Source organism: Peromyscus maniculatus, chromosome 21 (genome assembly GCF_049852395.1).
Source record: "Peromyscus maniculatus bairdii isolate BWxNUB_F1_BW_parent chromosome 21, HU_Pman_BW_mat_3.1, whole genome shotgun sequence".
NCBI lineage: Eukaryota > Metazoa > Chordata > Mammalia > Rodentia > Cricetidae > Peromyscus > Peromyscus maniculatus.
Genome location: NC_134872.1, coordinates 65866290 through 65892285, shown reverse-complemented (window position 1 = coordinate 65892285; position 25996 = coordinate 65866290). Strand labels below are relative to the sequence as shown.

Here is a 25996-nt window from a genome sequence, read left to right as displayed (position 1 = left end):
GCAGTGTTAAATTTCTAAATTTATATGTAGGACACTTTACCAAAGTAGAATCTGACAATTAAAAAAAATCAGAGCCAGAAAATAAGGACTGTGTATATTAGTTAATGCTTATCAAATTTTCCAAAAAAGAAATAACAAAAGATAACTTCAGTACATGCACATTGGTGAGAAATCCCAGGCTTAATGGATATCATTTTAATGCAGCACTGAAAGGCTGAGGAAATGCAGTTGTGTTTTAATACAACATATGTCAACAGAGAATGGAGAAAAATTGAGATACCAATACATGTAAAGCCAAGAAGAATCTACTGTATTTAAGATGGAAAATGAGAACAAAAACATTTATAAATTTTCTTTTATTAATTATTTTTTAGATGCTTACAAAAATCTTTGTCCAATGAAAGAACCAAAAATGCGGAATGAATTTTAAGATATAGTGTGCTCCAAGAACAAGAAGCTCTCACTGTATTTGTTTCAATATTTTAAATGGCAAATCTCTCTTGTCTTGTGAAACTTTCAACTACTTTGTTTCCTCAGGGCAACTCCCACAGAAAATGAATAATTTAGTCATACTACTAATTAAAACCCTAGTAGGAGCCCGGTTGCCTATGAGAGTTGAAAAGCAGGGTCACTAATTATCTGTTACTTCAATTTGTGCTCTGAAATATTTCTAAGCAGCTTCAGGAAATTATGCAGAGAGTTTGCAAGAAGACCAGACCAGTACCTTAAAACACTTGTAAGATATTATGGATTTCAGTTGTGATTTATTTGTGATCTATCTGAGTGCTTATATTTTATGTATCTTCCCTCTCTTGATCTCTCTCCCAAACACACAAGTAAAAAACATATAAACAATTATGTTTTTTTTGTGTCATATGACAATTATTCTTCTCTGAACAGTGAGTCTTCCTCAGAGGTTAAACTATTTATAGGATTTCAGTGCTTACATTTCAAGACTTACTCCACAAAAACGCCTTCTACTCATGAATAGAAAGTCAATAGAAACACTATGATCAAAAAAGCTGATGTATTTGTATCTATCTTATTATAGCCCAATATTGAAGTATACTGTTTCAGCTTTTGGTGCCACAAATTCTGGCCCTAAAAGTAATGTGCTGCCTTATTCACAGGAAAGATACAGCCACAGGAGAGAAACAGAGACAGAAATTAAGAAAATTCTGCAAATCATTGTACTAGGAGACCACAGTTGAGGAGATTGTGGAAGGAAATTTTAAATGTGAAAACTTTTAACAAATCACAAGAAAATGTTGGCCTCAATGTTCCACTTCCATACATTTCCACAAATAATTTTAAAATATTATATTAATTCTTTGAGGATGTCATTTAATGTATTGAATCATATTCTCTTCCAACACCTGCTTGATATGCTCCACTACCCTAATCCCAACATCATATCCCCCTTTTAATACACATTGATTAATCCATTAAATCAAATTTGTGATACTCACATGTTCTGGGGTGTGAGGCCACTCACTACAGCATGGCTGACCTACCAGAAGCCACAGCCATAAAGAATATGGACTTTCTCTCCTGGAAAAGCCACCAACAGCCTCTAGCCTTTCACTGGACTTAGGGACTCATGAGTGACTTATCTTGCCCAGACAACTATAGGTGCTGTGAATTATTGAGTGAGGACAATGTTTTGCTCATTTCTCCCACAAGCATTGCTTTCTAATGGGTCCTTTCAACTATTTCCTTTTTGAATCTGTTTTTAGTTCAAATAGAATTATTTTACTTTGCCTCCCGCCTTCACTCCCTCTAGCTGCTCGCAGCCATTTTCCCTTCATTCCCTTTCATATTCATGCTCACCCTCAAGCTAATAGCCTCTTTTCTTTTGGTTGTTACACACACATACACACACATAAACAAACACAAACACATACATACATATGTACATAAATACAACCTGTTGGGTCATTTTGTTGGTTATGATCATATAATTTCAGAATGGACTTTGAAAAATATTTTCCTGACCCAAGCAAACTCTCCAAAGATCATTTTCCTGTTCCCTATCCACCAACTTTGTGTCCATCATTGTAAACATAAGTAACCCTTAAAACCAATTTGTGCTACTCAAAATATACTTAGCAATTGGTAGTTGTGAGAGGAAGTAGCAGTTGTCTCTAAGAGTGTAGTCCCTAGTAAGTCCACCACACTGCACAGGAGTATTTTAAGACATGGGGAAGACATCAGTCAGTATGACTCTGTGTTTCAATGTGTGTGTGTGTGTGTGTGTGTGTGTGTGTGTGTGTGTGTGTGTGTGTGTGTGTGTTGGGGAAGCAGAGAGAGGGAGAAGGAGAGAGGGAGAGACAGATAGAGGGAGAGGAGAGAGAGAGAGAGAGAGAGAGAGAGAGAGAGAGAGAGAGAGAGAGAGAGAGAGAGAGAGAGAGAGAGTTGTTTCTGAAATTTGAATCCAGAGCTTTTGACCATAAAAGCAAGTGTTCAGTATACCATTGAGTTGCAGAACTATCACTTTTTCTTTGTCTAATTTTGAAAAAGTGTCTTGGTTTGTTTTCCAGGTTATCCTTAGACTTGAAGTCTGTGTGACTTAACACAGTTGAGATTACAAGTATGAACTGCCGTGCCTAGGGCAATTTGATACTAATTATCCCTTTAAATGTATTACCCTCCATTTGACAATACATTGTCATATCAAATACTATTCAACTTATCTTGGTGGTAGATATTTGCAATCCTAGCCCTCTGGAGGCCAAAAGATCATCATAATTAGCTCAAAGCTAGCCTGGAATACCCAGCAATATTCTCTCAAAATAAAACGAAAACAGAGACATTTCCTTTTACATTGTTAGCTTTAAAATGAACAATATGACATTGAAATAGTAAATTAATGGTAACTTTTTAACTTAGAAATAGATAAAAATGAGAAATTTGCCATAATTCAACACAATTCACTAAACTTTTGGGCATAAATTGTATAGGCAGAGAAAATAGCAAACTAACTTTTAGCACAGGATTTTTGTATTATATAGTCCACAGCACCTCTGGATTTGTTGATATGTTTTAACAAAACCTCGCTTTGGATTGAAATAATTACAAAATAAGTTGTCTATTACCTCATGGAAGGAAAAATAATTGTTAAAAATGTTTAACAATGCTTTTGAAATTAAAATGTTAGCATCTTGAGAATCCTGCTTCCAAGTTAACTGATGCTTAAAATATGACAAGTCACAAAATTTATATTCTTTCTCAAGAAAATGTCTGTGTTAATCACATAAAGAGGCAAACAAGTGATTATAACAATAACTAGAGGGTGATCATTTTGACTTTTTAGAATACAATGGGAGGTGTCATTTTATCTGATTAAGAACAAACAAACCAGAATAAACACATTTAAATAAAATGCCCCTGATTTATCTTCAACTTAACTTATTTAAGTATAATTTTAAAAAGTATTTTTGTGTGCTAATTTTGAAAACTAGGATTTCCTATATATTTTACAGCAACCAATATCTTACACTTTTAATGTGTTGGTAAACTATTGGTAACAATGAAGAGGATAAGTTGAACCATCCCTAGGGAAAATAATAAATTCCTTTCTGTTCTCCAAATTTTAATTTGATGAAGTGCACCAATAAAATTTTAGAAAGAAATAAGCAATGCTTTAGGGGCTCTGAGCTTTGTTAGTGAACACACCTTTAGCATGAATGGCGCGGACGTTGTCTGGTGTCAGCAATGCAGATCAGACCACATATGGAAGATTGTTTCTTACTTCAGTCCATAAAATTTATATATGAATATAGTGGATATTTACAACAGGAAGTTGTGGTCTTACAAGGACTATGTTAAAACCATGCCAAACAATAAATACCCAAATTATTTGCATATAATCATATAAGCTTAGAGGGAAAAGTGGTGAACATTGCCATAAAAACTTAAAAGATTTAGCACATGTTACAACAATCACAAGAATATAAGAGACTCCAGGACAGGAGATCATGTATGTCTTGTGATGTCTTGGATTGTAATATAAAATCTAAGAGCCTGGAAATAAATACTTGGAAATCATGCTTATTCTATTATGTGGCTTTTTAAGAAGAAATTGAATGAGAAATTAATAAGGATATCCATGGATTCTTAAGGCCAGTCTTCTGGTAGAAGACTTTATGATGTTGCTTTAACAATATGAAAAGATATCCTCAGCTCACCTTAAATTAGTATGGCTTTGGGGGTCTTACTGTTTATTATGATACAGAGAATATTAAATTCTGCAGGTTTTGATGTCTCAGGTTCCTTTGGAACATGGTTTCTGAAAAGGTGGTGCTTTATAGATCATGTTCTGTGGGAATATAAAATATTTAGCAAGAGTAACTGAGATGGGCAACTTCTTATTTCCCTGTACATGCACTAACTTCATTGAAGTATAAAGCACAAAAATAGAATATAAATCCCATGAGAGTAAAAGTCTCAGCAAGCTAAATACTGCAAGAATACTCTATACCTGTGAAAACTAATAATTTCCCTTGACACATAATATGATTCTTATTTTTATTCAAATATCATAGTATTTGGAGCACAGTTCTTATGTATATAATAATTTTAAGCAATTATAATAAAAAGTAAGCAATGATGAGTTTACCGTTAAACCATTGATCTCCACCAGGTATTATAACTCTTTCAGTCTATAACTTTTCTGTTTATGCTATTGGGAAAGACATTCATGGTGATGCTTTCAGGTTTAATATGGACTAACCACATGATGTATGTCTTAATTTTATATGGTAAAATTGTACATGTATGTGGCATATACACATAATGATGCTGAGGGAATAAAATTATTGTACTGCCTTATTTAAATTCTTCAAATTAAATTTAATAGTTAAGCTTGAAGGCCAGTTTGTAATGGGTAGCCATTCCAGCTTTGATCTGGAAGTTCCAACCCCCATTGAGGCTTCAGTAACTGTCACGCATACAAGGCGGGGCCAAGAGAGGACCCTGGAGACCGGAGATCCGGATGTGGTGCCCCCTTTTGTTTCCTGGACCTTGGACGCTGGAGGTAGACTGAACAGACTTCTCCAGAGAACACGACGGGACTGCGCTGTGTCTTTCCCAGACCCTGCGACCTACCTATATCTTCATTTGTAAGTTACACCACTAAATAAATCTCCCTTTTAATTAGGTGGTGTGGCCTTAATAATTTCACCAATACCAGTTGTCTTTTTGTTTGTTTTTGTTTTTGTTTGTTTGTTTGTTCGGTTTTTTTTTTTTTGTTTGTTTGTTTTTTTTTTGAGACAGGGTTTCTCTGTGTAGCTTTGCGCCTTTCCTGGATCTCTCTCTCTGTAGACCAGGCTGACCTCGAACTCTGCCTGCCTCTGCCTCTTGAGTGCTGGGATTAAAGGCGTGTGCTACCACCGCCCAGCTCAGTTGTCTTTATTTATATTTTAGCATAGTTTTTTTTTTCTACCAGACTTACATGAACAACCCTTATTTTTGACTTTTAAGAAATGCAGCATATTTTAAGAAATACATTGTAATCATTGTATAATTCCTGATTGTTCTCTCTTGTGCTTTCCCAAATACACTTTCCCTCCCCCTACATCACCTTATTGTAGACACAGAGTTCAGCATTTTTTCAGAATTAACTAAATATCAAGCCAGACACATCCTGCTCTGCAGCACTTATGTCAGCTGGCAGCTACTTCTGGTTACAAAGTTAAGAAGTAATAGCCATGGGCACAATGCTTTAAGGGCAACAATATTCAAACCTAAACGTGTCTTTTATGTCTGCAATATATGCTTTTTTACAGTTCCCTTTTCTACAAGGGGGTCGCATGTCTCAATCTCTCTGTAAAGGGCAGATTTTGATAAGACACTCTTTTCCCATTCCAGTATACCATACTTTTCCCACCAATATAGGCTCTTATGTACAGTAAAGATATATCTATCTCTATCATATTTTACATTGCATTTTTCCCATTGGATCATACTAGATCCTATCATTGATTCTATATGCATGGTGCCCAGGGAACTAACTCTCAACAGTTGGCACTATGTGTATTCCTGATGCTTTTCCCTATTATGTGTATGCATGCCTTACTCTCCTTTCCAGAACTCTGAGACATGGTCAATGTTCCAAGTGTTGAATTCTCATATATAACTAACTGTTTCTATTGAGTCAGAAAAGTTTCCAGGCTTAGGCATTGTAGTTAATAATTCCAGAGAGAAGATCTGAGAAGCATTAGCTCCCTGCTGAATCTTAGGAGAAAGTATTTGAGAAAGAACAGAATTTCCAGGGAAAATTACAGTTGATGCATGTGTGACTGACAAAGTAAAACTAAAATCCACCTAAAGAATCACCAATGTAATGAGAGAGAAAAGAACCTTCAGACTGCATGAATTTTGCAAATTCCTGCACTGTCCTGTGGTCTACTGTTCCTTGCCAAGTGAGAAGCCATTTCCACGGGTGTCTTGCCCTGTTAGATAGGTAATCATATGCTGATCCAAGACTAGGCTGCATGGCTCCTCATACATAATTATAGAAAATACTATGCAAGCTACCACAAAATGAAGCAATTCAGCAGCCCTACTCAGTTGCAATACCTACAAATCACAACAATTACCATTGTGACAATATATGTATTTAAGGTGAAATTACCTGCACTCACATGCTGGTGACAACCAACAGCTGTCTAATTAGACTTAAAACCCACTTAATGAGAGGGAACTCATGCCTGGTATTGGAAATCTAGCGAATTTCATGTGTCTAGTGAGGTCATGGAACTTAGAAAAGCATTTACTAGCAGTACTTGGCTAAATCAACATGATTCCAGTCACTACAGTTTACTATTGACCACTGGAAGGAGAATCATTCTTTCATAGGGATAAGCTACCATGTCATTGCCCATTGCAGTGTGGTCAGCCTTGAAACATTACAATACAAACTACAGTTATGGACTCAGCGCTAGGTTGTGTTTTTATTGAATACATATACCCAAATATAACATATATAATCAAAACAAAAGCTGTCAGCTTGAAGGGGTGAATGGAAGGATGAAGGGTAAATGGGAAGAGTATGGAGACGTTAGCTTAAAGGGGCTGCAGTCAAGAATGGCAAGGTAAACTGGCATAGTTCTATTTCAACTAAAAACATTAAAAGATAAATGTAAATGCAAATTTTAAAAATTGATAATCTAATCCAATTAGATAATTACATACAATGAAGATATTAAAAAGCAAAGTAGCAAATCATAAATTCTATATTCTGTTTGCTCAACTGATGAAGATAATTATTGTATACCAACTAAGTGGAACAAAAAAATAAAATCAGCATTGGATATCTTCATAAGAAACTGACATATTATGTATTGCATTTGGCTTTTTACAACAAAAACTGGAAATTTAACATAAGTTAAAATGGTCACAATTTAGCGAATATTAATAAAAAGAAAATTAGTCTTTCTTAAATTGTTAATAGATGTAAATATTTATTAATAGCTTTCCTGTTACTCCTTTAGTGTTGGCAGTGACACACACCTGTATTCCCAGTGTATGAGAAGAAGACAGAAGAGGATGGAGAGTTCACAGACAGCCTGGACTACACCAAGGAGTTCCTTCTAGCCCAAGGTTCATATCCAGACCCTGAATTAAACAAAGAAACCAAAGCCCAAAACAATCTAAAAATTATTCTTTCTATAGTATTTTTGTCTTTACAAAAGAAAGCCGGAAAACACCATACACTCACATCTATTTGTTTGAAAGGTAATGGGAACTTTTTTTTTCTTTAGAATATGTAGTAAATAGAAAAATAACAGGAGTTTTTAAGGTAACACAATTTTAGTCATTGGACGTGGGCATACTCAGTTAGAAGCACTGGTGAAAAATTATGGTAGTAGAGGTTGTAAAGCATTTGGTAACTTTGTAGGTTACCACACAGTGAATACACATTGACAGATAACTCTCTGTTACATAAGTAATGAACCAATATAGATAAATAAACAGACTTAAGATAACTTAAATCTAAAGATGTATTTTAAAACCAAGTTTGAGTTTGATCTGGGATGATGTAATAGCTCAACACACAAGTCAACTTTCTCTACAGTACAGGAAAAAAAAATGTTTATTTCATTAAATCAACAAGTATAGCTTGTTGGACCTACTATTTATATATTGTTATAACATATAGAGCATACATATGCACACATATACATGTATGCTTAATTATGAGTTTGTTACTAGTTTATTTTTGTTTTTGTTGTTGTTACGTAATATAGTCCCTAGTTTTCTTCTTGTTGCTGTGAAGAAGCACTGACCTAAAGCAATTTGGGTAGGCAAGTGTTTATTTGGCTTACGCTTCCACGTTGTGATCCATCATTGAGGGAAGCCAAAATTTGAACTCCAGGCAGGAACTCAAGCAGACACCACAGAGGAACGCTGCTTTATTGGCTTGCTCCTGTTGGCATGTTGTTTCCTGTCTGAAACAATCCAGGACCACTTGCCCAGCACCGGCATTGCCCACCATGTGCTGAAACCTATCACATCAATCATTAATGAAGAAAAAGCCCTCAGATCAGTCTGATGCAGGCAATTCCTCATTTGCGTCTTTCTCTCTTTTTAAAACATAATTTCATTTTTAGTTCTTTGGGAATTTCACATGTTGCACCCTAATTCCACTCACCTCCCAGTTCCCCCATATCCCTCCCTCACCCCTGCTGCAACTCCAAAACAAAAGGAAAAAAATAATCAAACCAAACCAAAATGAAGCAAGCAAACACACACAAAAAAAAAAAACAAAACACACACAAAAAACCCTCTTCTTCCCAGAAAACCCTTGATTGTGTCAAGCTGATAAAAAAACTAACAATGTAATATTTGACTTCAAAGCAATATTAAAATATGAAATAAGTTAGATATGATCGTTCATGCCTGCAACCCCAGTCCTCGTGAAGCTGAAACAGGAGCACGAGTCAGAAGCAAGCATTGACTACACAGAATTAAAGTATTTGAACAAAAACCAAAAAAAAAAAAAAAGAGGACAAAAACAACCCAAATAACTGAATAAAAAATTATAGTTTTATTGTACATGTAAAGTGTTTTGACTTCACGTATGACTTTACATACTGGCTCTGTGCCTGCAAAGACCAGAAGAGGGTCTTAAGTTCCCTAAAACTCTTGTATCAGACACCTGTGAACTGCCATGGGAATTCTGGGAAAGCAACACAGGTCTTCTGGAGGAGCAACAAGTGCTCCTACCTGCTTAGTTATCTTGCTTACCCACAAATGATTTTTTCAAATAATATTCTATGTGATTAGTAAGTCTAGTCTTAATTTTGTTTAACCTCCTGTTTATATAAAATTTCTAGAATATGGAGTAATTTATCACAAATAAACTTTCGTGTTTTACCAGAAAATAAGAAAGTCATTTGTATACCCCCAATCTCAAATTTTTTGTTATTAACTATGCATGGTAATTTCATTTGTTTTTATTTATATGTTTTATAAGTTCTTTGAGAATTATGAACAGAGTGGTGATGAACACAGTTGAGCAAGTATCTATGGAGTAGGATGTTGAATAAGAGTTCATAGATTTTATTTCTTTTGTAAAATTCAAGGTTTTATCAAAATGACACCCCCCGGCACCTATGTTCTTGGATAACTTATTTACAAGAGTTTGGTTTCACAGCTTAAAAAACTTAAACAGAACACATGTCAGCAGATTAAAATTATTCCTAATTCAGAAATGAAAAATTACCAGATTATATGTATGTATATTTTTGTCAGTTCCATCTTTTCAATAAGAAAACGAGTATAAGATTTTACTCAGTAATATAATTTAATATTTAAATATTTTCAAAATTATTAAATACTCATTTAAGTTGTTATAAAAATTATAGAAACACAATACCTTATCATTGAAGGTTAAAATTAATTAAAAGACTTTGTAATCTCAGAAAATACTTTTTTTCAAATATTCTACAGGACTGTGATGGATATGTTTCTGAATCAACTTCATATAAGCTCAGGTCATCTGGGAAAATGGAACCTCAGCTGAATAAAACATTTTTTTTTAATCAAATGGTCCCATTGGAATGTCTTTGGTGCAGTTCTTTGATTAGTGATTGATGATTGCTTTGGGAGGAAATTGCTCTGGGCAGTGGTACCATGGGCAGGTAGTCCTGGGTTGTAAAAGAAAGCAGGCCAAGGGAGCCATGAAGAAGAAGCCAGTAATCAATATTCATCTTTGGTTTCTGCTTCAGGTCTGGCCTTCAGGTTCCTGCCTTGAATTCCTGCCTGAGTTATCTTCATAATACACTGTAAGATGTAAAAAGAAATACACTTTTATAATTTACATGATTGCTTTGCAATACTTAAAACAGTGTTGTAATTTAAACATTTCCCAACCATCATATTTCCTTTTAATATACCTTTCCTCACCAAGTTAATTTTGATCATGATGTTTATCACAGCAGTAGAGAGAAAAGTGGACAAGGGACACCCCCAAATCTCTACTGACCACTAATTTTTGCATCAAGATTTCATTGGGAAAAAAGTGAAGAATTAATTTACTGGGTCTAATCGGGGAGTGTTGGAGCATGCTTTTAATCCCAACATTTGGGAGGCAGAGCCAGGCAGATCTCTGAGTGTTTCAGGCCAGCCTGGTCTACAGGGAGAGTTCCAGAACAGCCGGGACTACACAGAGAAACTCTATTTCAGGGAAAACAAATTACTGGGTCTGAGGCAAACTATTTTACAAGTTTATGTAAATTACAAAGTTGACTACTAGAGATGGTTTGCATTTTTTGCCCATGAACAAATCTTAGAAATATATCATGATATACCTCAGCTTCTGAAATAAAATAATTGTCCTCCTAAACATCTTAAAAGAGGACATTCTATTTTAATATATTTCAATGTGTCCTTTGAGAGACAATCACTGCATTTGCACTTTTTATATACTTATTAGATATTTATGGTGGTGCTGTGTATATATTTAGAGGTTTAGAATATTCTTTTCTATATTGCTGTTTTTTGCATAATTTCATAAAAATCTCTATATTTGAGATAATTTTTGTTATGTTTGTTTTGCTCGTGGCATTTAAAAGAGCATTCATTGTAAAATAAGCATTTTCCAAACCATTTTATTTCCATTAAACAACCATCTTAATGCCTTTATAATATATTGAATAACACACACACAACCACAACATTACTGAAAAAAGAAGCCATGAGTTTGAAAAAGAACCAGAAGTATATTGGAGGGTTTGGAGGGACAGAAGGGAAGGTGGAAATGAAGTAAATAAATTATAATCTCGACATTTTAAAAAAAATTTTAAAAGACTGTATTTTATTCATAAATGCTGCAATTATGAGAGGGACATTGTGATTTCCAGCTTAATTCAGGATACTTTCAGAATTTCAATATTTCATGCACACATAAATGTAAGTGTGCTCACACAGATAACATTAGTGATATCTTTAAGGAGTCTTCAGAAGTAGTTAAGTTATTTAATATTTGCATTTTTACATATGCTTCTATAGAGAGAAAAAAACATTTTCTTTTTAATTACACAATTATCTTAATCGCTTCCTCAAAGAGTAATCAGTGAGTTATAAATAGGTTGATTTCTAAAGTGATTCTCATTGTCAAACTGCCTTCAAGAGTTCAATAGTTTCAACCAAAGAATACAGCTGATGGGAACACTTTTGTTTTTCCCCAAAATTTCTTCATTATATTACTACATATGAGGATTTCTGTCTTTTTTCTTTTTCTTACTAAGGAAAGTTTTGTACAGAACTTATGATTAATACTCTTAGTACATAAAACAAGTGTATTGTATTCTTAAAAGCAAATAGTAAGGAAAGATCTTGTAGGGAAAATGCAGTTTTCAGGTTCTACATCAGTCAAAAAGTACTTAATGAGCCAATTGAAGTTAATCTGGCCCAGGTGCAAATTTTTAATCTGAAATGCCATGTGTTTGTTATTGGGTTTAAATAATCCATCAGCTGATTCATGTCTAAATGTAATACAAAACACACGGGATTGTAGTTAATTGACTTTGATAAGTGGCCCATGGGTTTCAGTGAAGCTAAATTTTAGCTGTAGTTAGAAATATTTTTCACAATTATATTTATAAATGAGTTGGAATAAGGTGCCAAATAGTATATAAGGTTGTTTTTGTAGTGTAGGGTTAAAGTCTTTGCTAATTGTTATGTAAAAGACCTTTAATTTTTTTCTTCTAGAATATAATTTAGCTTCATAAATCTAAACCTCACAGAAGCTCACCTACTGTCACATATTAACATAATGCTCTTGTAATGGGTAAATCTACTGTTTCAATATGATGACCATTTTACACAAATATTTTGGAACACTATGCATCTCATGATATTATTTAAAATTAAAAGGGAAAAATTAAGCATCAAATACTGAGAAATACTTATAATAGATAGAGGCTTATCTAAAATAAAATATTTTGTAGTAAATTCCCAGGTTAGAATAACTCAATTTACTAGAGATTATCAATTAGCAAAGCAGGGAAAAATTATAACTGGGAAATATAATTATATTGAAATCTTGAATGTAAAATTCTGTGATTCTGTGACATCATTGCTCATAAAACAATTTCTATACAATTGTGGGAGTGAATGTTCTTTGAGTGTACACACTACTGTACTCGTCATTGATCTGGCAGCCATACCAGCAGGCTGAAAATACCAGCCTCATAGCAGCATCCATTTTATAGAGGAATTCCCAGACACATTTAAATATCATGTATTTCATACTAATTTTTCTACACATTTGAAACTATCAGTTGAATAAGTTTGGATTGGATTGTTCTAGTCACAGAGTTTCTTAACTCCTGTTAGAATATGAACTTGCATTAAAATGTCCCAATTTTGTCTTAGCTATACCTAAGTTTAAATGGGCTCAACTTCTGGTGAAGAACGTTTATGGTCAGGAAATGGAATGCTAAGTCAATCAATGCTGTTTAAATTTCCAAAGATAATAATCATTCACTGTATAAAGGATGTTCTTTTTTTTTAATTGTCTAATAAATGTTTGGATGAATGTTTGATTTTCGTGGTAGACAAATTAAAAGAACAGGATTCATAATTTTAAATTATATATTGTGTAGCAGGAATCTTAAAAGTTCTTATTAATAAAATCAAACCTGGAGCCAGGTATTGGGGTGAATGCTGGAAGATCAGAGAAGCAGAACAAGCCACAGTTAACCTCACCTGGCCAGCTTCTCAGCTGATCCTGTTTCCTCAGACTGGAAGTTTCTGAGTCCTCATCCAAATGGCTCTCAGTTGAACTGTGCTGCTAGAAGTCTGAAAGCTTAGCTAGCCAAATGCTTCTAGTCCCTGATCTTCACACCTTATATACCTTTCTGTGATCTGCCATCACTCACTGGGATTAAAGGCTAGCTTTCTGGGATTAAAGGCATGAGTCACCATGCTTGGTTGTATCCTTGAACAGATGGATTTCTGCCTCTCGAATGCTAGGATTAAAGGTGTGTGCTACAACTGCCTAACTATCTAGTGGCTTTTTTGTTCTCTGACCCCAGATAAGTTTATTAGGGTACAGAATATTTTGGGGAACACAATACCACCACAATATTGGGTATGCTCTTGTCTGTTGATCATTACTAAGAATTTGGCTCTGCTCTTTAACTTGCTTTATAGAAAGTCTTGGTTAAATTCTACAGAAATGTAACACCTGAAACAGATTGGGTTGTTAAGGTATTACATAATATGGTTGCTAGGACAAAAACCCATAGAAAATAATTTCTTACTGATAAAGAGGTAACAAAATTATTTTCCAGTAAATAAAATGCAAGTAAATTTTTGGTCCACATTGTTAATTATGGCGATTTGAATTAATGTGTTCCTTGGGATCTATATAAAAAGATCCTCTTTTTAAGATTTTTATAAAAATACTCTAGAGTATTACCTAAAGTTACCTCTTAAATTCCTATAGAGATTGTATTTAATGCTTTTATATGTGGCATATGTAAAAAGGACCACAGAACTAGAAGCTGATGATAGAATTGCTCAATTATTATTGCTTCCATATCTTAAGTGTAAAATGATGCCAATATGTAGAACTGGAGGCTTTGGAAATACATGGAAAAAGGTGTATTGGCAAACAGTTATAAATGATAATCAGCCTAAATTAAAAGTAAAATTAAATGGGATTGAGATTGAAGGATTATTAGATTCTGATGCTGAATGTATGCATAATTTCATAAGAATCCTGGGATCCAATTGGCCTTTACAAGAAGTCTCCACTCAAATTGTAGTCATTGGAACCTTATCTAAAATAAAACAAAAAAAAAGAATGGATTAAACCTATAGAGCCTATAAAACAGATAGGAATGTTAAAGCTTTATGTAGCTAATATAGCTATGGATTTATGGGAAAGAGATTTATTACAACAATATGGAGCTCAAATTACTATGTCTATAATTTCAAAAACAGCTCATAAATTGTTGTTTAAATTGGGATATATTTCTGGAAAGACTATCAAAAAATTATAAAGATAGGTCACAGGCTATGCAGGTTATACAAAGACAAGATAGGACAGGAATTGGCTATCCAAATTTAAAATAGGGGCCACTGCTGATAGCCCAACTTTATGTCAATATTTTATAAATCAACCACTAAAAATGACTCATAAACAATTTCCTTAGTCTATTATTTATCATTATATGGCTGTTATTTTATTGGCTGTCTCTGATACTAATACTTTAAAAAATGATTAATGTAGTACAAAAAAAATTTTACCCTGTTGTGGATTACAAACTTCTCCTAAAAAAATACAGAGGAGATTCTCTTAGCTATTTAGACTATAAATGAAGTAAACTAGGAATTCAGCCACAGAAGGTACAGATTAAGAGAGATCGACTACACACTCTTAATGATTTCAAAAATTATTAGATGATATTAACTGGTTATGGCCTACAATAGGATTGTCTACTCGAGAATTAACTAATTTGTTTCAAATTCTGCAAGGTGACTCAGCAGTTGAGACTGAAAATCAGTTAGCCTTGGTAGAATGTAAATTACCAAATGCTTATATGGATAGAGTAGACCTTATAAAGAGATGCTTGTTAAATAGAAGGGGGATATGAGGACCCCCTCCCTCCGTGAGATAGACTCTATAATGCTCTACTTATTTTAAAATTTTTTAAGCGCTAATGAATCAGGGGAAAAATTGAATTATGGGAAAAAATGCTGAATAGAGTCAGCCCATGTCTTATAAATATTTTAACGTCAAAATAGTTCAGAGAAAGTTTTAAGTTAGGACTGAGGTTATGCTTATGTTTCCACAGGAGACCTTTGCCACAACTAATTCTCCCACCTGGGGACAGCTTAAGAGTTTATGTGACAAAGGAGAGATGATGCTTCACATGACTCACAAGCCTCTGAGTGCTACTAGCTTATTTCTTGCCATGCTTCCGTGGTAATGGTGCAAGTAAAAGGGATGAATCATGACTATTGTCTTCTATCTCCAATCCTCCAATTAACATAACAGTAAGTTGGGGAGATAGGGATATTCCTGCAATGGCAAATGAATCTTCTTGACTGGTCCTTATGACAGCCAAGGTCCTACTCAGCCAATGGAGGAGGGTAAAATGATTGACAATTACACTGTTGGAGTACATGGAATTCCTATTTACATGGGAAATGGAATTCAATGTCTAAAAATAACTTCTCAAGTATGGCTATCCACAGTCAATATTACCCAATATTATCATAATAAGTTTTATATACTCCATGCACCTGGTTTTAAAGGACAAGAGATTAATGCTACAAATCCATAAATCTAGCTTTCTGTGAGATGAGGGTTACCAACAAGAAATCTGACTGGGTACATTGGCAACAATGTAAGAGTGAGAGACCTGGAGGGCTAATTAATATCTCCCAAGGAGACGTCATTGAGTGGAGCCCTTATGCCTCTCCTCAAGGAAAATATTCTCACTCAGAGTTAAGATGGAAATGGTATAAGATAAATGGAACTGTGGAAATTAGTGCTTCTATTAATGAACCTATTTGGTGGCATGGAGTTGGAATGGCAAGTCCTCTCCTGCAATTTGGCAATTCAATTCAGACTAACTTGTGGAAATTGGCAAGTGCTTTCCACCCTCTTAAGGCATGGGAAGGAAAATTAAACATTAAGGATGATAAATACACTCTTTTAGACTAAATCAAAGCCATCCTATTATGGCATGTGTACCATTAACTTACTTGCTATTAAAGGGGCCTGTACAATGGCATCCAAAGAATTACAGCATCACTTGCGAATGATGTACTCTTCATAACCTTGTTAATTCTAGTATGTTTTTAAATTTGACTTTGAAAGTTTACATATTCTTAGAGCAAGGCCAGTAATCTGGATACGAGTGAATTTGTTGAGGCCATGGCAAGACTCTCCTGTGATGATCTTGGTACAGAAGCTCACTAAAAGAATATTAAAAAAGAACATGTCATATGACTGGACTGGTGGTTGCAGTTATTGTGAGAATCATTGCATTGACAGCTACGGCAGCAACAGCTAAAGTGACACTTCATAAAGATGTCCAAACCGCCAAATTCGTTAGAGACTGGCATAGACATTCAGAAGAACTTTGGACTGAACAAAGTAAAACTGATAATGAGATAATAAATAAAATAGCTGAATTAAGGCAAGCTGTTGTATTGTTAGGGGATCAGTTAGAAATTTTGAAGGAGCAGATACAATTAAAATGTGATTGGAATGTTTCTTGTTATTGTATCACACCCTTAATATTTAATGAAAGCAAATATGATTGGGGAAAATGTTAGGGTGGATCTGTTGGGTCACCCTAATTCTTCTCAAATGATTTTTGATTTACCAAAAGAAATCAAAGAAACTTTTACAAAAAAGCTACCTGATTCGACAGGAATGGATATTATGGAAAATCTAGCAGATACCATAGCCTCATTCAGTCCTACTAATCACTTTAATAGATTGCTTATCCTGCAGGTGTTGCCCTTGTTCTAGCAATAGTAACTTTATTGGCTTTAAAATGTGTTTTTGTCTACTTACATTAGATTGAAAGACAAATAGATAGAAAAAAAGGCTATATTTACTGTAAAGCTACACAACCTTCCAGATAATTGATCTTTTTAAAAGAAAGGGGGCATTTGTAGCGAGTTCCTGCTGGACTCCTGGCCTGGTTCCAGAAAGTAGCACCTAGCCCTGATCCTTCCTTTGTATAACCACTTTTGTTTCTCTTATTGCCCTATGTGAATCCTGTCTGAAAGTCAAGGATCAGAGAGTTCCCCAAGGATCAAAGGCCTATGCAAAACTTGGTTCAGGAAACCGGGAACACCATGGTACCTGATAAATCAAGTAATTTGCACTTGGCATTTGGTCTCTGGAAGCTCCTTTTAGGTTGCTTTGAAGGTACAGAAATTAACTGGCTAAAGTGTAAATAGAGAGTAAATAAAAATACCCTAGGAAAAGGGAAAGTGCTTCAGTCCTTTGAGGCTGGACCCCCCTGTAGACATGAAAGGCTATATTCATTCTTAAGATGCCTCTGAGTCTTCTTTCCACGGGGCCATGTGAACCCACACATCAGAGCTGAGAAACATTAGGTGACTCTCCAGGCTGCCAGCTGTCTTGGTCTACTTTTGCAAGATTCCCGAAAGTTGCTTGCATCCATCTACCATTTCTCAGGTACCATTATGTTCCTTCTCAGGTCTTTGATGTGGTTGAAAACTAGATAGTTGTAATTTCCTCAGTTATGATAAAAGATAAGTTAGATATAAAACCTTAAACTCACAAATATAAGATAGATAGGACATCTTCTTTAATATTGTAACTGTAATTCTTGCTCGGTAATTGTTTTGTTATATGTAATTTTACCATGTTAAAGTTAAAACCTTTCTTTTTAAAAAAAGAAAAAAATGGAAAGTGCTGTGGATATTTCTCTATATAAATAAAACACTGATGGCCAGTGACCAGGCAAGAAGTAGGTTGCCAGGCGGAAGTAGGTGGGACAAGGAGAGAGGAGAATTCTGGGAAGCGGAAGGCTAAGGAGGGAGACACTGCAGCCACCGCCAGGACAAGCAGCATGTAAAGACTCTGCTAAGCCACCAGCCATGTGGCAAAGTATAGATTTATAAAAATGGGTTAATTTAAGATAAAAGAACAGTTAGCAAGAAGCCTGCCACGGCCATGCAGTTTATAAGTGATATAAGGCGTCTGAGTGATTATTTTATAAGTGGATTGTGGGACTGTGGGGCTGGGGAAACCTGGAGAGAAGCCCTCCAGCAACAAATGGTGACAATCTCTTATTTCTATTTCAGAGAAGCCAAGAAGACTATGACATGAGTTTTAGACTATGTTGTATTTGTACATCTTGTTTTGTCTCTTCAAACACATACACTGTACTTTGCATACAACTGATGAATGGACATGGTCTCTAGTAATGAGAATTTAGTAAGGGCTAGTTCACTTTTATCCATTCACTAATACCCATGGCATATTCCAGGTTTTAATATAAAATCTTGTCAACATTTCTATGAAAAATTCAATTGTTAATTTTCAATACAAGGTTTTATTATTAGACAATATACAAAATATTTATCTATTATCTAGTATTTTAAAATAGTTTATTTCATTTTTCTATCCAAGACTTTTGTTGGGACAAATAAGCTATTACAATTTACCCCACACATTAACTGTATTGTTAAAGTAAAATTACTGTATTCTAAATCTTACTTACATTTAGTTTGGATAGCTAACTAAACTTATTTTCTCTTCAGAGATTCACCATTTCTTCCATGTAAACTAGTGATAAGAGATGTATGCCACAACTTACTATTAAATTCCTCATTAAAAGAATTAGCTGACATCCCATGGAGGCCTTACCTTTTCAGAGGAGGGTATAGGGGGTGGTTTGTGGGGGAAGGCTTGGTGAGAGCTGGAGGAAGGATGAGAGGGATCTGTGATTGGTATGTAAAATGAATAAAAAAATTCTTAATGAAGAAAAACTACATAAAAAAGAAAAAAAGATTTTTTTCAGCTAAAATTGGAGAAGTGGATGTTTATTGCCATTTAATAAAATGTCTTGTTTTCCGGGTGATATGTAAGTTTATCACAATTACTCTGGGCATTCTAGAAAACCAGAGTTTCCTGATGGGAAATTTCTGGGTATAAATTGCTTTCAGATGTAGAAAGCCTGGGAGTGTTAGCATAGATGGAGAGGGCACACAGTCAGGAAAGACTGGGTAGCTTCACACAATTCTTTGTTATTGGCAGCTCCGGAGTCAGAACTGTACTGACTCAGTCCAGCCTATCACTTTGAATACTGATCTTTGCAAAGGGAGTCTACAGTGAGAAAGAGGCTCTGTATAAAACAGCAATATGTGTGAAATGATTGGAACAAAGGTTCTTTGGTGAAAATTTTTTAAAAATTTTACTAAGATTTAATAATTATTTCAAAGTCAAAAATGTATCTACCTGATTAAAAAGTATTACCTTTAAGTCAGAAGAGGCTGAAAAATGGGTCAGTGGTTAAGGGAGTGTAACTGGTTTTACAGCAGTCCCAAATTTTTTCCTAATACCTTTATCAGTCTTAAACTGTCTATAACGCTAGATCCAGGAAATCTAACTACCACTTCTAGTCTTTGAGGGAACCTGTAATCACACACACACACACACACACACACACACACACACACACACACACACACACATATCCAATGAAAATAAAATAAAACTTCAAAAAAATTTGGGAGGGAAAAAAAGTAATAGTACAATCAGAATAGAGACATTTATTGCCAGAATATTGGTCGTGCACCACTTTCATGCTGCATTCACTTGAACCTGTTTAAAATCCAAAGCTCATTCAATTTATCTTTTGTGATGTATATTTAAGTGTAGTGAGTCAAATGTGTTATATAAATACAAGAGCTTATAATTTGAAGGCTCAATAATGACTATAAAAATTATTAATTCGTAAAGATAAAAATATACTCCCCTTAGTCATCATGAGACCTGCTCACAGAAAATAAAAGGTTTTTCCAAACTTGCAGTAGTGCTTTGGCTAAGATGAATATTATTTATGTTGAAAATTACTAAAATTATTATAATTATATAAATATATTGGGGACTTCAGCCTTCCAAACAAATGTTGACTCTCATATTTACTTTTAATTACATTTCAATGTCTATTTATGGTATTTTTAAATATGCATTTTAAAATTGAATTTATTTTCACATCTATTCATCTTATCCTTATTCCAAATCTAAGAGAGTTCTTTCATGGTAAATGAATTTTCTTTCAATACTTGATAAAATGGTACCCATATAAAGTGATAAATGAATTTACTTCTGATATTCTAAATATATGATTAATAATTTTCACTCAAAGTCCTTGTAAGTAAATTATATACATACATAAACCATCTTATTAACTTTATAGTTTTATCAAGTATCTTACAAATTCCTCAATCCATGTGGACTGATTCATAAATATTCTTCATTTCCTATTCAATTGAGATAGTATAATCTTGACTATAAAGGATGACATAAATAATTAGAATTTGAAATTATAAAATATATTGCCGACAAAAGTAATGTGTAAATTACTTATTGATATAACATGTATAACACATGAGAACTTGTTTTATTTCCTCAAACAATATCTGTGTTGCAATTAAATACAAAGAGATCTTTTGTCTGAAATATGTGCAATTTGGGTTTCCAATACCATGCTATTTATTTTACTATGAATTAGCAAAATTATATGAAAAACATTTAATTTTATTTGGAAAATAAAAAGAACTGGCAATGAGATGCTGCCTCACATACACGAACCCATGCATATCAAGAAGTGAAAGGTAAAGTGTGCACTGGCTGGGCTGACTCCCCAGGGGAGACCTTGCCTTGGAGGAGGTGGAAATGGGGGGGGGTGAAGGGAAGGCTGGAGGGTGGGAGGAGGGAGGATAGGGGAATCTGTGGCAGATATGTAAAATTAAATTAACTATAAAATAAAAATATTTTAAAAAAAATAATAAAAAAAAGAAAAGATGGACCTCTTGGGCAGCATTAATGAGAATGAAAGCTACTTACGATATATGCTTAATAAGTGAAAATACCTCAAAAGGTAAAAACAAAACTGCATATCTAACAACCCCATTCCTGGATATATAGTGGAAGGAAATGAAATCACTAGGTTGGGGATACATCTACATTCTATGATTTTATTTCTATTGTTGAGGATTGATCCTATTATGTTAGTGTCAAAACCCTAAGAGGAGCCAATCCTTCTGTCTCAGTCTCATGTGTAGTTGAGAGTACAAGCATACACCAGGGCCAGCTTCATCATGAATCATATTTACAGAGGTAATATTCACGAGACTGAAAAATGTTAAAACAAATGGTATATCTATCATTTAACATATAGAAAAAGCAAAATATAGTTCATTAGCACAAAAGAACAGGTTACATAGATGAAGACTGGAGAAGTCACAGAAGTAAATGCAACAGATACAGAAATGTAAATATCTTGTGATTGATTAGGTTCATATATAGAAACTAAGAGTTGACTATATAGAAGTGGGGTGGGGTTAGATGATGCTTACACATGGTTAAAGAGAGTGGACAGAAGGGAGGATAGGGGAAGATCAGTTAATAGATACAACTAAGCTACAAATAAACAAGAACAACAAATTCTGGGGTGATAGTTCGAAAAGTGTTGTTTATCAATGATGATAACATACTTTATGTTCAAAAATGTTCTGGAGGCTGGAGTGATGGCTCAGCAAGTAATACCACATACAGTCCTTTCAGAAGACCTGCGCTTGGTTTCCAGAACCCTTATTTGGCAGCTCCCAACTACCTGTAATTCCATTTCCAGGAGATCAACATTGTCATCTGGCCTCCATGGGCACCTATCTGCACATGGTGCATATATAGAAAAGCAGGCATGGATACAGAAATAAAAACAAATATTTTTTAATCTAAGAAGATTGTTTTGAGTATTTACACTATAAAATCATAAAAGTTAGAGAAGGCAATCATCCTTAAGCTTCTTTCAACACTGTGTTATGTATAATATTAATAAAACAGCATTAAGATATGCAACTAGGGTTTTGTTTCTGTCAATAATTTTTTTTTAAAAATTCAAAATATGAAGTATTATCCAGGAATTCAGGATGTGAACCATTAATTTCCAAGATCTGAAAGCATGAAAAAAGAAAGTCCAAAGTGTTAAAGTGTGAGAAATCGATCCACTGTTACTGGTGAAGTTGACGGAACAGAGCCACAGGCTTCAGGTAAGGGATGGTATCTTCCTGTCACAGATTCAGGGAAGTGGATGATGTCTCATATTACACAGAAGAAACACTGACCTTCCTGCACCCTAACCAGGCTTTGATGCAGGGTTTTGAGATCTTAGCTGCAGAACTGTAAAATAAGTGTTGGGTAATTTGTATCAGCAGCCATAGGATACTGGCATTGGGCCTGTGCACACTTGTATCATTCCCAAAGCTGTAATTATAAAAAAAAAAAAGCATGAAGAGAAATCTGTCGTTAAAAATAGTATTTTTAACAGCTCAGTGTTGAAAGCTATAGTGATAGCATATTTGAGCAAAATAAAAACATAAAAATAAAAGCAATATATAGAGAATAATTACTTTTATAATATATCATTCATTTTATATTTTTAATATTACTCTGCAATAGTTTATAAATGTTATAATTTTGAATTTTGATATGAAAAGTCCAAATAATTATCACAATAATTATTCAACAAACTCAACTATGTTTTGTAATTCACACTGTGATGCTGTTAATTATCCCAGAAGGATTATTATCATTTATTCAGGAGAACTCCTAAGACTAAGTATCATTTGCTAGTTTACATTTTGAAAAGAAGTATGAGCAGCTATAGATGTATTTCATAATTTTGTTCTAATTCCTAAAGATCAATGCTGTTAAGTGTTTTTGTATAACAATAGTGTCACATTAGTAAAAAGGATCATCCCATTAAAACACACGAGACAATCAAAAAAATCAAAATAAGCACAATCCATTAATTTAACCTCTGAGACTTCTTTTGCTTATGTTAAAGAAGGCTAAAAATGTGCACATGCTAGAATTGATGGGCTCTCTTCTCAACCTGGCTTTGTATATTCTAAGATCACAGGTGGTTATCTATCATTATTTAATGTGTGTAAAATGCTCTGAAGTTCATATTTAACTCCCTAGGTGCCAAGTAGTCCCATTAAGACAGAGTAAACCTAATGATGAGGAACATATGTTAGTGTTTTGCAAAACTCTTTAGAGGAAAATGAATACTCATTAAATAAACAAAACAAAACATAACCAGAAAAGACATGCATACCGATAGATAAATGAGAACAAAAGGTCAAATCATCAATTAAGTGTGTAGAAACAAGTAAAAAAAATTGCTCTTAAACTGTGGATTCTTGTGTGAGAGATAGCAGGACAGTTATGCCAATATGAATTATAAGAGTGAATACAATGGGGGGCCATACCAGGAGGAACTAAGGTTCCTAAAGCTAAAGTAGATACTAGATAGATGATACAAATTTGCATATAGTTTCAAGAAATCTATCATATTTGCAACTAATAGTGATGGTTAGCTGTCATTCAAGTAACTTCTTGATATAAAGACACATATGTACTTGAAAGTGGCAAGGTATGATAGTGAATTTAACTTTGGGATAATAAAATACCCATTAGTGATGTCTACAGACAGATGGTTTATATGATTAGAACCATATTTGGCAAAATGAATTTCTTAGTGTCAGCAAGTACTTGAAAGTACCGATGTCAAGAAAAAATGGGAGAGAAATCCAGCCAGCTCTTTTATGCACATTGCACTGGACCTTATAACAATATGCAAAGAAGCACAGACTAAGACAAACCAAATAACAAATAGAAAGGGATAATGATTCTGTAACTAAAGCAGCTTTAAAATGGACTATGATGGGGTTGATACCCCATCCCTTCCCCTCACTCCTTCTTTTTCTGCCTCTTATTATTGACTGCAAATATTTTCCACATATTTATACGTAACACCTATGTGTAAAATAGGTGTATTCCTCTAGTAATCTATTCATATATACAATATGAAAACATAACATTTTAAAGCTTTATTTGTTGTTTATATTCACTACCATCAATTATTAGTGCTTTTCAATTAGTTTTTACAATAGCGAGAAGATTAAAATTTCATTCTCTATTAAAATTATGATTCCTGAGTATGATATCTGATGGATGAGCTGTACTTGTCCTGGACAACTGTTAACATGTTCAGTTCTTCATTCTCTAATATTTACTCAATATCGTATCTATGATAAATCAAAGAGATGAGTAAGAATATTGGCCAAGTGATTACCTAAATTGAAACTGTGTATAGGCTCAGCAAAACACACACACACACACACACACACACATACACACACACACTCACACTCACACACACACACACACACATACACACACACACTCACACAAACACACACATATGTATTTTAATGTACTAACACCCCCCTAAATCCATCAATTCTGGATCTGTCTTTTTTTTTATCCAAGGCTTTACAATACAATGTGTATTATATCTATTTAGAAAATGTGTAGCCTTGGATCTATCATACTTAAATCAGTGAACAATGGAAATAACTAACTGGAAGAATTCTGGTTATTCATAGTGGCATTACAGAAACTAAATATTACACAGAAATCCATTAACTTCCATAGGCACCCCACGAGGTGTGAATGAGGTGAACAGAGATGACGGTGAATCTGAAAAGCTGCACCTAGAGCAATGGTCTAGGAGAGAGAGACAGCTGTGTTCTGCTATAATAAGTTTTTTATGACCGTGATATGCTACAGGTAAATTGCATAAGCTGGAGGGTATGACCAGCTAGACCAATTTATGAGATGGGGCAATTTGCTAACATTTTTTTTCACTGGAACAAAAATAATCCTCTAAATTGATCCATAATTTGACTCTGTATAAAGTCTGCCTTACTATCTCAGAACTATAGTGCTTATGTGAGGTTCTTTTAAATTTAAGTGCTTAAGGGTAGCAAAATAATTCTTACTTGAAAGGAAAACTGTAAAATGTGATAAGAATAACAAACATGTTAAATAGCGTTTGACCCAATGAATATTGATTCTGTTGTGACGAAAGTATACAAAACCGAATCACAGTTTTAGACCAGAGGAACAACTTCTCCTACAAACAGATAAATTACAACTGTTTGATTTCAGCTTTTTACTGCCTTCTCTTTTTCCTCCAAGGAACTTTGGAAAATATGCTCATATATCACCTGTGTAAAATAGGAGCAATTTATGTCCCTTCAACTGTGAACACCAATCACACACAGAAGTTTGCAAATTTACATGAGATGGAAAACAATTTCCAGGCAGTCAACTAAGCAACAATAAAATTACACATGCACCACAGCTTTGGGAGACAGAGAAAACTGACTTTCCAGAGGAAGAAATGCAACCCCCATGTTTATAAGGCTGGCCAGAACCGGTTCCCTGGATGACAAAGGACAGTCCCTGGCAGTGATGCTGCAATCTGATCTATGAAGCTAGCCTTCTCAGGAGTGCAAATGCCCTAGATGCCTTGCTCTAAGGGACCTTCTCAGGAGTGCAAATGCCCTAGATGCCTTGCTCTAAGGGACGCTTCTGCTCTGTGGAAGCAGGTTCTCCCATGAAGCTTTGTGCCATTTCAAGCTTATTTGTCTTGGTGTCAGTAAAAGATAACAAATTACATTTTTCTGTATATTACTCTTCTAAACTTAAAAGTTTTCACAATATTTACTGCTTTGGAAATCTAGGTTAGTTTAGTAGCATTCCTTGGTTTAAATTGAAATAATCTGTTTATAGGAAAAGAAAAAATACATTTTATTGGTTATGTGTAACTCAGAAGGTGTGGTATTTAGTGTATAGTCAAGTCAATTGATTATAAAAATACTAATAAGCAGACAGCCTAGTACCTAA

At 34.3% G+C, this 25996-nt stretch overlaps 2 long non-coding RNA genes across 2 annotated transcripts in view; both read left to right on the top strand.

Moving 5' to 3' along the window:
* Positions 1-7732, top strand: part of LOC143269848 (uncharacterized) — a 59164-nt gene extending 51432 nt beyond the window's left edge. The window contains exon 3 of the long non-coding RNA XR_013046618.1: positions 7494-7732. This is a non-coding gene — a long non-coding RNA (uncharacterized LOC143269848). The remainder of the gene's footprint in view (positions 1-7493) is intronic.
* A 7583-nt stretch (positions 7733-15315) lies between these two features.
* LOC143269847 (uncharacterized) overlaps positions 15316-25996 on the top strand; it is a 50830-nt gene continuing 40149 nt past the window's right edge. The window contains exon 1 of the long non-coding RNA XR_013046616.1: positions 15316-15513. This is a non-coding gene — a long non-coding RNA (uncharacterized LOC143269847). The remainder of the gene's footprint in view (positions 15514-25996) is intronic.